At 35.8% G+C, this 14,777-nt stretch overlaps 1 pseudogene; it reads right to left on the bottom strand.

Annotated features, from left to right (window-relative positions):
- Positions 1-6,572: 6,572 nt before the first annotated feature.
- On the bottom strand, positions 6,573-8,436 carry LOC119641899 (annotated as a pseudogene).
- Between the last annotated feature and the right edge of the window lie 6,341 nt (positions 8,437-14,777).

Genomic DNA, 14,777 nt, shown 5'->3' with positions numbered 1-14,777 from the left:
AAGCCAACAAATCGACTAATTTATACACTTTTCTTAGTGAAGCGAATTTATTTCGTTTCAAACTTAAATATTGTGAAAAAAAAAATTAGCAAAAAGAATATAAAAAACAAATACTTAAAGGAGAAGGAAATACAAATCAATATGTAAGCTCTAAAACACATTAAGGAACAGAATTTAGAAATGAATCTTATTTTAATTTATTCACGAGAATATACGTTTTCATATCGACTCAGTGCAGGATTGAACACACTTTCAATAAGACTATATTGTAGATCAAAATTTATATCTTCTTACCGTTTTTATTCGGACCACTGGCAGTTTTTAAAGGTGCTCTACTTTATCTAACAACGGCCATATGCATTTTGTTAGGGTGGTAACATGTTTTCGTACACATTCTGTTCTTCCTTCACTTCGATACAATTTTAAAATACAAGAATAAATGATTTCGAAAGCGTATACGTCTCAAAAACAAAGAAGAAAAGGTATTTTAAAAATTCTATTGAGAAAGTTGTACATGCAATTTACCCACAAAATAGTAGCGTGTCTGTTAGTCAATCCTTGTGTGCGATGGAATCAAAAAAGTTCAGTTAGGTTATACAAAGTCGACAAATCAATTTACTATTTCATCGTGAAATATAGAAATTTAGACCTTTTTAGCTTATGAAGATTCAATTTTGATATGAACGAAGTTTTCATATCGCTTTAGATTGTCATGGTATTCTTACTTAACGACTTTTGCGGAGAAATTTGGATAATTACAAGAATATTGTAACAGCTATTATATTCCATCATATCCTTAAAATATGTCTTAATCTTAGTAATTAATAATTAATATTAGCGACAGCATTAATTAAGGAGTAACTTTATATGTTGGCGGTTGTTGTGCTTCAAAGAACTTTTATTAACACTTAAAGGCTTAAGAAGAAACGCTTTTACAACCTAAAGGAAGAGCAAAAAAGCAGCTTAGAGAAAATAGTTGGTGTATATGGAAATTTCATAGCTACCAACCCCGCTTAAAGATAGTAGATACATGGCGAGCACTGCTTAGCGAAAACCGTAGCATCCTGAGACAGAATTTTTGAGCTTGAAATCAATTTGATACTTTCCGTTTCTCCTCTTAAAGCTCTATTGGCTGCACTTAGACCCAGTCGCACGATCGTTCTTCGTTTCGGTGCGACTAAAACTTGGTTTTTTTGTTCCATATTTTGCAGAATTTTCCTTGTCAACTTAAATTAAAAAATGTCAACAATTTTTGAAATAATTTTGAGACAAAAATTCAATTTGGCGTAAAAAATTTGACAATGAAAAATGAATACGAAATCAACAACAGATGGACGGATTGGTGGGCTGTCGATTTGAGATTGTTGAGTATCGTTGATTGTTAAAAAAACATTAGGAATAAGAATTGCTTGGTGAAATCTCCGACAGCCACTTTCAATATAACAAGCCGAAAGAGAAATTTAGCGTACTATACCAATCTTCATGCGTGAATATAGTGAGGAAATATATGGGAAAGCTTCAGTTCATACTCTTCTCTCTTCAACTTCTTTTTCTTCGAGAGCACCTGAACCAATGCGGAGGAGATCTACACCAATTAAGATACAAATGACGCCTACACCAAGGTAAATAACACCTACCTTGATGCCGAAAAGCCGCATAGACGATTTTGTAGAGCACTGCATGGAAATGGCTGAAGATGAGTACGACGGACCGTCAACGTCAGTCCAGACTGCATGGCGACAGCTGTCATATCCTCGTTCGAAATTCGATGAACTGTCCGCACACGACAGAGTTGTGCAGATCGATTTTGACGAGGTGTACACCAATTATGCGGCGGTGTACTCACGGGCAGAAGACATGATCCGGGGTCACGACTATAGCGACAAGGCGAAAGCGAGGATCGTGGAGCATTGCTCTGTCCTGGTCTTCGCAGCAGAAAGTCTGCTGACCCCTTTTAACGTAGTGCTCAACAGCTATCCCCGCACATCAAGTAAACTAGACATTAGGCCCCTATTAGAAGAAAATATTAAAGCGGCCGAAGAGATAGGGTTGAACGTGAGGGCTGTCGTCGAGGGAAAACGTGGCATTGGACATCCGCCTTACAATCAGGAGCTTTGAAGCACTCAAGGCTTACTGCTGGAGGCTTACCCTAGCATAACCATCGCGCCAAGGGTATGCCAGGATCTGTTGGAAAGGTTTTTCAGCAACTTGGCGCTCAACAACAGGAGGAAGACCCGATCGCTCGAAGAAATAACGGCGCTGGTCAAAAGATTGAGGACCGTACAGGAGGAATGTTGGACAGAAGGAGTCACAGCTTTTCAATAAACTATGCTACGAAATTGAACCGCAGGCCAATGTCGAGTTTCTACCGTTCGGCTCTGATGGGGAGGTATTCCGAGATCTGATCCTCCAACCGTTAAAAGCTACACTGGACCGGTCCTAAAGCTGCTCACAGCATGTGCAATAGCACGGTATATCCATGAGAAGGTGGAATGCGAGGAATGTTTACAGGAACTCATGCTAGAAGAGGATGTCTTCTGCCAAGAGAAGCGAGGCCCCAAGGTTGCCATAGATAAACGGAATAGCTTGACATGGACCTCGAAATATCTCAAACCGGCCTTACCAACAGAAGATGTTCATGCAGCATTTAAGGAAGCGTACGAGATATTCTACGCGTCCATGAGTGAACACATGGTCGACAATAGTGGCACGGCATGCCTTTTTCTGGATAACAGGATCGTGCAGCAGAGTTGTGATGCATGGGACAAATTTACTCGGGTTCGTATTGGTCATGCTGCTGTCCGGAATAAATTTCGGAGAGCAAAAGGGCACCAACATCACGTAGCTCTAACTTCTCCGCGCGTTAGTTCCTCCGCACAGGTACTAAATATGGAGGTAAGAACGAAACAAATATTTCAAAATTTTATAGATTAAATTTATCTACTTTTTTTTTCTCAAGGAATGAATGAACTGGATTAATTTAATGATGCACCTCATGTTATCAGGCGTAAATTGTCGTTTAACTAATTGCAGTATTACACGCTCCAAGCAACCGTTGAATTTTTGGCGTTCGAAGGTGCATGATAAAAACTGTCTCTATACGTGATTGTATCCACGGTCGTGGACGTATACATTTGACGTGCAGGCAAATATCACCAGTTATGCCGGATGAATATAAAGATTCATCCATACCATGGGCCGTATTCATATGGACCGTCGAGAATGTAAGCGAAGATGAACGTACTGTTTCCATAACATTTACCTTCAAAAACGACTATCATGGAACTTAGCATGGAATATGATCAAGACAATGCTGTAAAAATTACATCACTTTGGTTTTTCGAACAGTATGATTGACTGTTTTGGCAGCTACCTCTCAAAGGCATTTTCGGATTTCGTGAGTAATTTTTGTCACTTTTGGTATTCTTCAGGGCAGTCATCTTGGACCGCTTTTATTTATATTATATGAGCTTCCTGAATATTTAAACTCTATTTGAATGTCTGCAGACTATGTTAACTTTTCCCTTTTTTTTGACTTAATACGCAGTAGTTAAGTCTTCTTCAGTCTGATTTTGTGAACCTGTGTAAATGGAGTTCAATCAATGGTATGGTGCTGAATTCACAAAAATGCGAGAAGATGACTTTTCCGTGGTGTAATACGTTGTCTGCTTATTATCGTGTGACAATCACATCATGCAAAACCTCTGCAATTACAAAGACTTAGAAGTTATTTTCAACTCAGCACTTAAGTTTGACAGTCATATAGCCTTTCCAGTTAATAAAGATAGGTCCCTTCTAGGGTTTATAAAAACATAGCCTAATGATCACTTAAATGACTAATATGTTCCCACGTGCTTATGTCCATCTTTAGTTAGACTAACTCCTGAACACTTGTCGGTAGTTTGTCTTCCTACTTATAGATGCCATGTTGATCTGTTGGTGTCTATTCACCGGGACTTTCTGCTGTTTGTTATGCTTGTTTTGCAAGGGGATCCGGCCCTACCTCTTTCACTTCTATAATAGTAGATTGAAGCACATTGATTTGTCTCCCCTTAATTGAAAATGGTAAGATGGTAGATCAAACGTATGATTCGTGGGTTATGGATGGCGCTAGGTAAGAGTTATTATTTTAACCATATTTCATCGAGTTTAATTTGCAGGCCTTACCTTTACGTGTGTAGCGCCTACCGTTCTGGTCTTTGGTTGGCAGCTTTGCAGACTATGGCAACTATGGCTACTCAATTGGATCAATCTAATGATTTTTTGCGTTATCAAGAAATTTTGGAAAAAGGAAAACATTCATTAGAAGAAAAAGAGAAGAACTAGCAGAGAAAGGTACATTTTTTCTAAAATTTGATGTTAAGGAAGAAAAATTTCTTAATACCTTTATAGATCTATCCAAAAGAGAATATATTTACAGAAACAACGTTTTGACTTTTCAGGAGGGTAATATTGGTGCGGCAAATGGTTTCATAACTAACCATTCAGACCTACTAAGCCGGGACACGTAGATACCCAAGCCGGGGAAGTGTGGACTAGTATGGACTAGTGCATTATACAAGAAGTTATGTTTGAAGAAGCCTTTCAAACAGCTGGACGTCTATATAGAACTATTTCCGAGAAATGTATTTTTTAAACTAAAAGAAAAGAACTTATGGTGCAAATGACAAGTGCTTTGATAACAATTTTAATTATAGAATTAATGGAAAGATTTTAATGTATTAACATAACAATAAAAGTCTCTCATGCATTTAAGAAAGAAACGGTGTTCCGAATTTATTTTAAAGTGAAACAAATATTTTAAAATGATTCTACGTTTACGTTTCTGTTTGTACTCCTTTACACCCACAAAGTTATCATTGTTTTTTTTTTTTTAGTTAGATATAGTTGAATGTTATTACTAAACCTCTTTTATTGCATATTCCTTATTTTAAAAATATTTTATATTCATTAGCAAGCAATCGTATCCACTATCGACAAGTATAGCTTAATAATTATATCGTTTTTAATACTTAAGTCATAAAAGTAGAAACGAAATATGCATATATTCCCTGATAGACTGAAATTAATCTAAAATATTGCTCGAATGTTTACCACATTTACAATTGCCGTAAAAATAACTTGAGATGGTGGATGCCTAATGTTCGCCTCTGGACGAATATAGTATTTTTCTATTCCTTACATTTGTTGACTAACTTGATAAATTTTTTCATGGAGCACAAATTTTATTACAATGTATATACAGAGAACAAAATTTTAACTTACATATAAATGTTTACATGCATATTAATTGATTGTAAGTTTGAATATTTGAAACATGTGTAGTTATGTGTATGTTTTAAACGCATTTCATTTCAAAAATATATTAATATGTGGAAGCATGGTTTAAAAAATGTCTTTATATTCATTTTAATTTAATTGTTGACAAATAAAAAACACACACAGGCAAACGCATGAAACGTTTCAAAACAAATGCATCTACGGCGTATTAGTGATTAGTTATACAAAATATTAGTGATTAGTTATTAGCGATTAGTTATACAAAAATCAAAAAAAACGAAAATTTAACAAATCTGAATTTATTTATTTATTTATTAAGGACATTTAATTAATTCTCTAATAAATTCAAATTACATGATTTTTCCTCAGCTATCTCTTCATCGCATAGTTGTTGCATTAAAATTGAACAAGATGCACTCCAACGGTATCTTAGAATTTCTAAGAAGCATTCCAACAGTCTTTCAGAATTTGTAAAAATCAAACGTAGAGTCTCTAAAAATTAGCAAAAACCCCTCAGAATGTGTATGAGAAAAAATTCATATGTTTTTTGATAGAAGTAAACAAAAGCTGAGATAAATTTCTTCCCAAGGAATTTTTATTTTGTTTATATTTGACGAGGGAATTTTTACTCAAAACACTTGTAGGATTATTTTCTGATTAAATAAATTTTCCTTATATAAAAAACGAAAATGTTTTTGCACGCAACGTGGCAATTCGACAAGTTGCGCTATAAGTACTTTTTATTTTTTCCTTTACTTGTGAGGTTACTCAACAAATGTTTTCTACACTCACGCATTTGGTGAAAAGTGAGATTGTAAGGAGCTCGCTGTGAATAATTTGTCACTTGAGATACATTCAATCATTAATCATTGACACCTACTTGCAGATTTCCCAAATATCTACGTTACATTAGTGAAATTTATGAGGAAATAACAGATTATTTAACGGCCACTAAGTATCCGTGGTCGCCTTATACAGCATTAGTGATTCGTATTATCGTATTATAATTTAATGAACAACCTTTTCCGAGTAATTATCTAAGAAGTCAAATTTTTCATTTCCTTTATTCATTATTATTTTTTTTTTTTATTATTTTTCCTTTGAGATCAAATGGAAGCCGTATCTGTTTCTCTCTCCCTGTCTTTGAATTTATATTTATTATTAATTTTTAGAAAATATAAAAACACTAATCTAAAAAAATAAAAATAAAAACAAATAAAACTGCTCTCATCCTAATAATAACAAGTCTAGTAGTCAAGGAATATCAAGCAAAGATTCACTGACAACGATCTTCATGAAACTGCTGAAGAGTCTTCTGGCGGGGATTTATTATTTGGTGTTTTTGTGACTGTGTCTCCCGGCGATAATGGTTTTTGCAGCGTCTGCACAATACCAGTTGCAGGTTGCGGAACTTTACGTGACAATCGCTAAAATCCTGAAACATGATCACGTTCAAAATACTTTACCTGAATTTCCTGCCCAACTTTCAAGCCCAAAGCTGGCGGATGACCCACCTAAAAAAGATAAGATATCATAATAACGCGAAACAACTTTGGTGATTTTTAGATTTTGTGAGCAAAACTTACTCGGGTAATTTTCATCGTCTAACCGTTTTCTGCTTATTGTCAACCCAGTCAATTCGTACCTCTCTTTGATCCAATTGCGAGTTGTGCAGCAAAGCTGGCGGTATATTTGGATATAATATGACCATAACGCCGGTATCCCGGATTTCAATTATTTTGGCCAAATAAATACCGCCAAAATCCAAGTCTGGTATGCGTTCCTTGGCTACAAGTAAATTTTCAATAATTACCTTAGATTCGTCCATTGATGCTTGTGAAGGAGCAAATAAAGTAAAATTAGTTTTATCTAAAGCTTCCGCTTCAAGATATAACTTTTTAATTTTATTCCACTATGTCCGATTAGTCGCAATCTTTGATTCGGCTCAATAGTTAAACGTTCAGTTGCGGGCCAGCAAACTTTTCCAAATTTACAACCGCTAACACAGTATCGAGTATTTTTGTTTTGCCATCAGTAGCTTTCTGTAGTTTTTCCATTACAACATTCAGAGGAATACCGGTAGCTTTAAAATCAGCTTGTATGGCGGGTACTTAATGACTAAGCCAATGGCTACTCTAGCTGTTGGTTTGGAGACTAGAACAGCGGCGTCCATAAGCGCCATGGAGTCGGCGCAAACCGTAGCCATGAAGCTGCCCCATTTTATTCGAGCACTTCTGAAATAAGACGTACCGTAAAGGGAAAATCATTGGGCAACGTGGGCAGTAAAGCTTTTTCAGCTAAACCACCATGACCTAATTCTCTTCGGCCCACGAGGCCTATGCGCCCTCTCCAATAGCATAGGGAGGAAATTCATAGTGCAACATAAAATTTTTTGCTTTAACACCACTGCAATTAGAATGGGTGAAATCTCTGCCATCACATTGTTTACTAGTTTCGAAATATTATCTTACACCAGCGATTGAACTCTTCAGTGATAACAATTGGTTCTACACTCGGATAACTAGACCAGACTTTATCCACAACATCTGATCGTACTTCATTTACTGCTTGTTCGCGAAACAATTTATCATGGTGGGAATCTTGGAAAATATCACGTAAACGCATTTCGCCCATACTACGGACAGCTTCAATAACGTCTGCTGGCATTTGGTTGGTTGGGCTTGGTTCTATTGGACACTTTTCCTTTCCAAATGTTCGCTGAAGACGATCAAGCTCCTAAACAATGTGATAGGCCTCATGAGTGCCTTGTTTAATAGCCTTGAGGTGAACCTGTTGAAGTACTATGTTCTCTAGCATAACTGTCGGTAGTAACTGTAGTATTTAAAGGATATAATAACAGGAATTGTGAGGGTATGCCGTCGGGCATTGAACCGTTGCTTCTGAAAATGTCGTTTTTGGTGCTATAACTTGAAGCGATCGGCCAATTGAACAAGGTCGTCCATTTGTATTATCTGGCAATGTAAATTGGAAGGAATTTTGAACTGATCAACTTGCTATTGATGTTGGTATAGCGTTAATCGCTGAGCTATTGTCGTCAGCGTTTCTTTGGTTATTTAATACTACTGTGGTGATAACGGAAACGTTGATTTCCGTTATGTTGTCATCAGTTTTTCTAGGCTCTTGTTGTGTTTGCATTGGTTGTAATTTTTGTTCAGCATCGGAACTCTCCACTTTCAATTCGAAGAAAATAATCCTTCCGTTTTTGTCTTCAGAGCAACTTTTTGTACGCGAAATATGTTCCTCAGTTTCCCTGCTTTTGAATCATGTCCATGGTTATGTGCCTTAGTGAATTTGCTTTTTGAGTCACTACTACAGATTTCAAGCGTTTTTCCTGGGTTTGGCAAACGCCTTCAATTCAGCATCTTCGAACGTTTTTGGCATTCCTTACGTTTCTTGTTTTGCATTGCGGAGTAACCACTTTGAACCGTCTAAACCAGTGTTTTTAACTCGAATTGCACAAAACGTGAAACTTGGCATGAAAAATTATGCTGTTTGCACTTTTATAAAATCAAACATATTGAAAACTTACTAAAATCTGCGATCGTGCTAGAAAGGCAGACAGTTTTTTTTTTGTTTTTTTTTGGTATCCAGTATTTTCCGTTACGATTAGCTGAGAACATGTTTCTTATTGTCCCTAAAACATCTTTAATTCGTTGTCTAATTGATCAGTGTTAATACTTCGCTGGACGTATCGCTACTATATGTAGGCCTTCATAGAATACATGTAGGTATCCTTTTCTTCGCAATAATAGATCCGATCAGGATTATATTCTGTTCAAGCAGTGAACCAGAGCTAGCAATAAGTAAGTCTTGCCAGTAATGTAATACACAGTGTCAACTAAGTCCTTTTTGCTAACTGCCTTTACAAACTGATTTAGCAATATATGAAATGTCTCGCTACCTGATGAAAGACCTTTGTGATCCTAGGTCTAACAGAGCTCTAAATTGTGCAACCTTTCCATTAAGTCTCTTGAGCCGTAGTTGAATTGTAGCCTAACAAGTTGTCTCTGTGTTGTAGAGGTGGTTTTCCAAACCCTTTGGAGTCGGCTCCTCGAGTAGTAATGTATAGTGCATCCTTTCACATTTTTTGTACCGTGAATTTGATGAGCTACATAAGCTTTCAGCAAATTATGTGAAGAAATGATAAGGCACCAGAATTTTCTTTTAAATAAAGGATCGTATATTTGATTTTTCTATTTGTTTACATTTTAAAAATATTTATGCTTTTCGGACGACGCCCATAAATAATATTATAATTGAAACTGGTCTCCAAACCTTAGAAAATAGACTGTATGAGTTAAAAGCTAAAATAGTCCCTAAGCTTCTTAATTCAAACAAATCCATTCTCGGTGATGACGTAAGAAAGATTATTATTGCGAAGAAAATTCCAAAGTCACCATCTGCAATTGACCATTGTTTGTGCATCGCAAAGGAATTGAACATTCCCTTAAAAATTTCCCTCTCTTTTGGTATTAAACCTCCCTGCTCTTTTGACATCTCACTGACTATGCACAAGAAAGAAGACACTCCAACTTACGTCTTCAGGAATCTAATAGCTGAGAAAACCCAAGTATTGGACAATACTGGTTGGAATCTTTTGTACCCAGACGGCTCAAAATCTCCTGGTCTGCCTCCTGCTTGTGCGGTGGTAGATGCTACAGGACGGGTTCTTCTCAACCACATATTTCACGAAAGCACTTCAACTTTCATAACCGAAGCCAGAGCTATCCTTCACGCTGCCAACCTTGCCCATAAAAACAAACTCAAAACCGTCATTGTTATTGACAGTTTGTCTGTATTACAAGCTACCCGGAACCCTTCGACTTCGAGATGGAGCACCATCAACAAATTGAGGAATATAATTACTACACCCGACGGAAAAATTAAAATGTTATGGGTACCAAGTCACATCGGTTTACTGGGAAATGAGCAGGCTGATCGAGCGGCAAAGTATGCTGCTTCTGCTCCTCTAATTATGGATGATGTCATGGAAAAGTTGGATCTTCAAAGATACATTGGAAGAAATGTTAAAGAGAAAAATGCAGAAGGAAATTTACAATACCATCATCAACACTACTCTTGCATTAACCCTCAATTAACTCCACCTCTATATCCAACAAATGTTGAAAAACCAAGATCCAAACATTTTCGAGAATTCGCCTTGGTCGTACAATTGCAACTCACCAATGGATCCTGAAGAAGTCTTCTCCCCCAATCTGCTGTTGTGGACAAACTCTTACTATAAAGCACATTCTCTGCGACTGCCTCAACTTTTCCTTGGCTAGAAGTATTGCATTTGGAACGATTAACCCTTTGAACATTCTACAATCAGCTTCAGAACAGAATATCAATTCAATGTTTTACTTTATTAATACTACTAAGCTTATTATCTAATATCCATTTATTTAAATTAGAGCCGATAGCCTGTGTTGCTAGTGCTCAATGTCTCTTTTTTTAGTCTAAGAATTCATTTCATTAGTCTAAAATTAAAATAATAATAATAATAATAATAAAAATATTTCCAGTATTGCTTCAAAGCAAAAAAATTAAATATTGTGGTTGCTCCTATTATGCTTTTTTAATTGAAACGATGTTTTCACAAATTAACCGTTAACTCCGTAAATACCCGTATGAACCTCCAATTCGTTTTATTAGGAAAATAAATGAACACAACATTTTTAGCCTTCAGGTAAACGGTAGGCATCACCTTTTCAATGGGCTTTGACCTCTGCGGAATTAAAGATTTGGACTCAAATTAAATGTCATTGCACATTAAAAAGCATACCATCAAGCCAGCGTCTTATGTATTAGCATACAAAAAAGTTTTCAGTATTGCATTGGTTTTCAAATCATTGCTTAGCTTTCGTTTTTGATTAGAAAGAATTTGCAAAGAATCTCATTTGTATTCTACAAAGTTGTAAGTGTTTGCTTTAATTTTGATGGGCGACTTTTATAGGCAAAAATTATAAAAAAATGGGAAATACCAGTGCATATAATGGCAATGCATTCTCTGCAGTGTATACAGATTATTACAGAGTATTACTTTTATCGATTGATTTGGAGAAATCTGCTTCCGAAACCCACCAATCACTTTTAAAAGCTTATGGTGCTCCATCATACCTCAATTCTCAACTCTGGTTTCAGCGATTTACAAATGGTGATTTTGGACCAAAAAATTTTATTATCTCTCACACGTAATTGTTGGTATTGTACTAATAATAGGAAGGGAAAGGAAATTTCGAAACATTTCTGGCATCACCTAAGAAACTAAATGTGGAAACGCACGGTTGATTTTTCCTCTATTGCACAGATGCTGGGGGATTACCCATGGAAAATACATGATTATCTCTACCATTGTCTCTGATCGCCATTTATGAGCAATAAGTAACGAACCCAGAAAGCAAAGCCACTCCCAGTTTATGTTTTCCTGCGAGCGAATGCTTGCACCGCTTTGGCGCGTTTGCAACATCACTCTGCGTGTAAGATCTTACAAACGGTCAAAGACGGTCCAAATTTGATACATTTACTTCCTTATGTTAAATTACTATTATAAGAAAATTTTCGTCATGAAGCATTGAAAATTATACCTTTTTTTCGCATGAACTTTAGTTTCCATTAAAGAGAGGGGTTCAAAAATTGCCCAGCCGGTCCAGAGTTTTCATACCAATTTAAAATGTCACAATACAATATCTCAAGAATTGCAACCTGTAGCTTGAAAACAAGTATACATGGACGGACATCAGACGGGCAGAAAGGCTTAGATCAATTCAGATTACGATTCTGAATCGATCGGTATAACAAAAGGTGGGTCTATCTTTAGTCCTTCCGCGTGTTACATACGGCCGGATTAACTTAATATACTCTGTATCACCAGTGGTGAACGATATGGAGAGGAAAGATTGGTTTTTGGTTGAAGTAGTGGTCGAAAAACAGGCAAAAAGAGAAAAATGTGAAACGTCGAGAAATTTAAATCAAATTTAAAAAATATTCAAATAAAAGCTCTGGATTATTGCTGAAAACGTTTAATGTATAAATATAAAAACGTTGACGTTGTATTTTTGCAGAGCGTTCACCAAGCTCAATAATTTAAATCATTTAAAATAAAAAAAGAAATCGGTCTATGGAACACAAGAAAATTTTATAGTTCGGTTGACGTCATATATAAGTTTGTTCGTGATTACTTGAGCTATTGAAAGTGAAGACCTGGGCGAAAAGAAAACGTTAACAAGAATAACCGAGTAGACAGGAACGACGATTCGCACAGTAACGAATATTTGATATCTTATAAATTGTGTAAATGATATATTTGAAATACAAAAATATTCTGCTGTGAAAATATTCTATACGTAATCATATATGCGCACAAAAAACATTAAATTTTCATAAAATATGAATTCCATGATCTCTAAAAATATTATGTACACATGGTATATGTAAAAGTGAATGCACAAAAAGTTGATTAAAAAGAAAGATCAAGCTAAAACTATGTAAGTTATTGGTTTACCGTTTGCATATAAAAACCGCGACATGTTACGCGTAATGCATAAAATTTATTATTCGTGTCGTTAGAGAAATAAAAACTTTCTAGCAAGTCAGAAAACACTTTACGTAATTGCGTGAATCAAATATGATAAACTGAAATTTGACGTTATCTGACAAAAATGGTAACTTTCCCCGGTTTGACGGATGATGAATGAGATTAAGTAAGAATACATTGTATTTAAACTAAAAGAGTGAGTTTCTTTCCCTTTGTCTGGGTAGAGCTCATCGATATTTCGGTATTGGTTTTGGTAAATTCAATACACTTCGGACCTTCGGTTTACATGTACAATTCGTTTGCTTCTAATTAAGGAGGATTTGAAAATTTAACACTCTGCATACGGGTTATTTTCCCTTTAACATTTGTTCAGTTCATAGTTATTTGCTAGATAACCATGCGGGCTTAATCTTAAAACGTTAAATTTCTAATCAAATGACCTATTACCGAATGATTGAAAGTCGAAGTTCCTTTTCGGGCTACTTATATGCGGATCTTTGCTTTCTAGTCACGTTCTTTATTATCGATTACCAAGGATTAGTTTTACGGATACGTCTTCACACCGTAACGAGTCGGTACAAAGAAGGAAGAAAAAAGGCAAAAGCACCACATATTCGGAAACGAAATTTCAAAATTAAAAACGCCGGAACTCTCTCAGCACTTACTGATTGGCCTTGCCAATCAAAACAAAGCCCATTCTTAATTAACATAATCCGCTGCCGTATCTCGATAATTTTTACCTAAACTACTCTGCCAGTTACACATGTATGTAAATAAAATGTTTATTACAAAGTGATTTTTATACTTTTAACGTAGGGTCAAAACTAATATAATGACCTTGGTTCTTAGAAAACTTCCGTGAAAATTTGATGATCGAACTTTAACTTAAACGAATTATGTTAAATCCAAATTAAATGTATCAAATATTAAAGATATACTAATATCGGAATAAAAAGATTTTATTAGAATATAAAAAGTTTTATGTATTAAAAAAAGAAGAAAAGAAAAAAATTTATGAGTTTAAAAATATAAACATGGAATAAATTTTCTTTTTTTTTGAAAGGAAGATAGCTTGGAAGTCGACGAACCTAACTTCGTGGTCTCCGAAGCAATTCACGGGTCGAAGGAGACCATAGCTATGATAAGCTATACAACAGCCCAAGGTCCGTTTGTTCTTATAAGGGTAAATTTCTCTTGAATGTAACCGTCTGTGAAGTGCCTGTGGGACAAAATATTACGAGCCTCCCATATCTTCCGAAGTAAGTGGCTCAACAATTTCACGTGCATCCGTCTCTACAACCTTCGATCCTCTTCAAGTGATGATCAGGTGTGGCCCTAAAATAAAAAAGCCCGTAGCTCGATATTCTGACAGACAGTGAGGATTTACAAATATAGCCATTACAAGGGCTTCAAACGGTGATCGAGCGTATTTAGATTTTATAGGGTCGATGAAGCTTCTTTCCGATACAGGAAATCTTTTCACGAAATGAACATATCCACATCCTTCTGCGTTGGATATAAAATAACTAACATTGGGATTGGTTCGCCAAAGAATATATCTTTTAAGCTTCCTTTCTCCGAAATATATAAAAGGAGCAGTCAAATTTGTAGTAAAAATTGTTTCCATGATGTGCTTGAAATTTTGATGTCCTAAGCGTGTGCAACATCCAGATGTTTCAGATACCATACAGATCTCCATTATTGATCAGTATAAAATTCCGAATCGACCTGGTCAGGCCCACCTGTGTAACGGGTGACGCAATCCCACATTCGACATATTGCTTAAGCATTGAAAATCCTTGCATGCAGCTTGTTATGAAAAACAGGCTAAAATTATCGCAGGACGCTCCTGCGGTATAACAGTGTAATTAAGAACACCTTTGTTAAAACCACAAATATTGATATTTTTGGTGACTATTTGCAAACTCTAAAAGTATTC

Source organism: Glossina fuscipes, unplaced genomic scaffold (genome assembly GCF_014805625.2).
Source record: "Glossina fuscipes isolate IAEA_lab_2018 unplaced genomic scaffold, Yale_Gfus_2 188, whole genome shotgun sequence".
Lineage (NCBI taxonomy): Eukaryota > Metazoa > Arthropoda > Insecta > Diptera > Glossinidae > Glossina > Glossina fuscipes.
Note: the sequence above shows the minus strand (reverse complement) of the source record. Positions and strands in the feature narration are given on the sequence as shown.